This window comes from Bison bison, unplaced genomic scaffold, assembly GCF_000754665.1.
Source record: "Bison bison bison isolate TAMUID 2011002044 unplaced genomic scaffold, Bison_UMD1.0 scf7180017864476, whole genome shotgun sequence".
Classification (NCBI taxonomy): domain Eukaryota; kingdom Metazoa; phylum Chordata; class Mammalia; order Artiodactyla; family Bovidae; genus Bison; species Bison bison.
This window is the reverse complement of record NW_011495037.1, coordinates 1692392-1695929: the sequence shown is the minus strand read 5'-3', so window position 1 is coordinate 1695929 and position 3538 is coordinate 1692392.

Here is a 3538-nt window from a genome sequence, read left to right as displayed (position 1 = left end):
ACAGAGGCAGATCAGGTGGTCTGGTATTCCCATCTCTTTCAGAATTTTCCACAATTTATTGTGATCCACACAGTCAAAGGCTTTGGCATAGTCAATAAAGCAGAAATAGATGTTTTTCTGGAACTCTCTTGCTTTTTCTATGATCCAGCGGATGTTGGCAATTTGATCTCTGGTTCCTCTGCCTTTTCTAAAACCAGCTTTTCTAAAACCAGCTTGAACATGGTTTTGGTGAGGAGATACCCCTCGTACAAGGTAAGGAGCAATGGCTGTGCTTTGCTGGAGCAGCTGTGAAGAGATACCCTACACCCAAGGTAAGAGAAACCCAAGTAAGACGGTAGGTGTTGCAAGAGGGCAGCAGAGGGCAAACACACTGAAACCATAATCACAGAAAACTAGTCGATCTAATCACACTAGGACCACAGCCTTGTCTAACTCAATGAAACTAAGCCATGTCCGTGGGGCAACCCAAGATGGGCGGGTCATGGTGGAGAGATTTGACAGAATGTGGTCCAATGGAGATGGGAATGGCAAACCACTTCAGTATTCTTGCCTTGAGAACCCCGTGAACAATATGAAAAGGCAAAATGATAGGATACTGAAAGAGAAACTCCCCAGGTCACTAGGTGCCCAATATGCTACTGGAGATCAGTGGAGAAATAACTCCAGAAAGAATGAAGGGATAGAGCCAAAGCAAAAACAATACCCAGCTGTGGATGTGACTGGTGATAGAAGCAAGGTCCGATGCTAAAAAGAGCAATATTGCATAGGAACCTGGAATGTCAGGTCCATGAATCAAGGCAAATTGGAAGTGGTCAAACAAGAGATGGCAAGAGTGAATGTCAACATTCTAGGAATCAGTGAACTGAAATGGACTGGAATGGGTGAATTTAACTCAGATGACCATTATATCTACTACGGCGGGCAGGAAGACCTCAGAAGAAATGGAGTGGCCATCATGGTGAACAAAAGAGTCTGAAATGCAGTACTTGGATGCAATCTCAAAAATGACAGAATGATCTCTGTTCGTTTCCAAGGTGAACCATTCAATATCACAGTAATCCAAGTCTATGCCCCAACCAATAATGCTGAAGAAGCTGAAGTTGAACGGTTCTATGAAGACCTACAAGACCTTTTAGAACTAACACCCCAAAAATATGTCCTTTTCATTACAGGGGACTGGAATGCAAAAGTAGGAAGTCAAGAAACACCTGGAGTAACTGGCAAATTTGGCCTTGGAATACGGAATGAAGCAGGGCAAAGACTAATAGAGTTTTGCCAAGAAAATGCACTGGTCATAACAAACACCCTCTTCCAACAACACAAGAGAAGACTCTACACATGGACATCACCAGATGGTCAACACCGAAATCAGATTGATTATATTCTTTGCAGCCAAAGATGGAGAAGCTCTATACAGTCAGCAAAAACAAGACCAGGAGCTGACTGTGGCTGAGACCATGAACTCCTTACTGCCAAATTCGGACTTAAATTGAAGAAAGTAGGGAAAACCACTAGACCATTCAGGTATGACCTAAATCAAATCCCTTATGATTATACAGTGGAAGTGAGAAATAGATTTAAGGGCCTAGATCTGATAGATAGAGTGCCAGATGAACTATGGACTGAGGTTTGTGACATTGTACAGGAGACATGTACATGTCTAACCATCCCCATGGAAAAGAAATGCAAAAAAGCAAAATGGCTGTCTGGGGAGGCCTTACAAATAGCTCTGAAAAGAAGAGAAGTGAAAAGCAAAGGAGAAAAGGAAAGATATAAACATCTGAATGCAGAGTTCCAAAGAATAGCAAGAAGAGATAAGAAAGCCTTCTTCAGCAATCAGTGCAAAGAAATAAGAGGAAAACAACAGAATGAGAAAGACTAGGGATCTCTTCAAGAAAATCAGAGATACCAAAGGAACATTTCATGAAAAGATGGGCTCGATAAAGGACAGAAATGGTATGGACCTAACAGAAACAGAAGATACTAAGAAGAGATGGCAAGAATACACAGAAGAACTGTACAAAAAAGAGCTTCACGGCCCAGATGATCACAATGGTGTGATCACTGACCTAGAGCCAGACATCCTGGAATGTGAAGTCAAGTGGGCCTTAGAAAGCATCACTATGAACAAAGCTAGTGGAGGTGATGGAATTCCAGTTGAGCTATTTCAAATCCTGAAAGATGATGCTGTGAAAGTGCTGCACTCAATATGCCAGCAAATTTGGAAAACTCAGCAGTGGCCACAGGACTGGAAAAGGTCAGTTTTTGTTCCAATCCCAAAGAAAGGGAATGCCAAAGCATGCTCAAACATCTTCTGAAAGAGCATCCATTTAACTGCATTGAGAGAAACGAACATTTTATGCAAATCCTTGACCCAAGATGCTTTTGTTTAAGTCCTTTATGAAATGTAGGTCTCCATAAACAAATTAGGGGGGAAATTTACTCCTTCATACTCTGAATAAAGCAAATAGAAAATTTAAATGAATTTTGCCAGGTCCTAAAATTGTAACTGGAGCCCAAAATAAGTGACAATCTTAAGTAATTTTAAATTAACTTCAGCTTACAGAAACTTCTTTCACAGGACACTGCTGTGACTGTTTTTTTTTTTTTTTTAATTCTCAAGGTCACTAACATAATTGGGTAAAACTGCACTAAGCAAATTCCAAACCAGTTTTAGAAGATGCAAACGTTATGCTGACATCATATCATAATTACTGATACTGTATGCTGCTAAAACTATTTCAGATGAAATTCTTACAGGACTTAAAGAATCTGATTCTTTTAGAACCAAATCAGTGGTTGTTTGGTAAACAGAAGTATTCACAGAAAACGACTTTTCTCTAGTTAAAAATGCAAAATTAGAAGACACTTTAATTTTTTATATCTTCAGGATAGATGTGATATTAGGATGCCCACAGCCTCTCTAATTTCTATTTCATATACACTTTCCCATATAATTTATACTCTCATCTGATGATCTGTACATTTTGAACTTCTTTTCCTCTTTATTTTAAAGTTGAACTGATATAGTCTCAAATCTTATGAAAGTTCTGCATTCATCAAACATTCAGTTATATTCTCCCACTTATAAGCAAAGGGCCAGGCTTTCTATTAAGTATGCAGCTTTATTTTTAGTCAGATTGTTTTACTGTAGAGCTTTATTAACCTTTTTTCACTTGGTTAAAACAGCTAGAGAAAGGTCACTAGCACCAAAGAACAAAATTCAGTAAGGTCCTTTAATAGATCTGTGTCACCCTGCTTATTTAATTTATATGCAGAGAACATCATGAGAAACGCTGGGCTAGAAGAAGCACAACCTGGAATCAAAATTGCTGGGAGAAATATCAATAACCTCAGATATGCAGATGACACCACCCTTATGGCAGAAAGTGAAGAGGAACTCAAAAGCCTCTTGATGAAAGTGAAAGTGGAGAGTGAAAAAGTTGGCTTAAAGCTCAACATTCAGAAAACGAAGATCATGGCATCTGGTCCCATCACTTCATGGGAAATAGATGGGGAAACAGTGGAAACAGTGTCA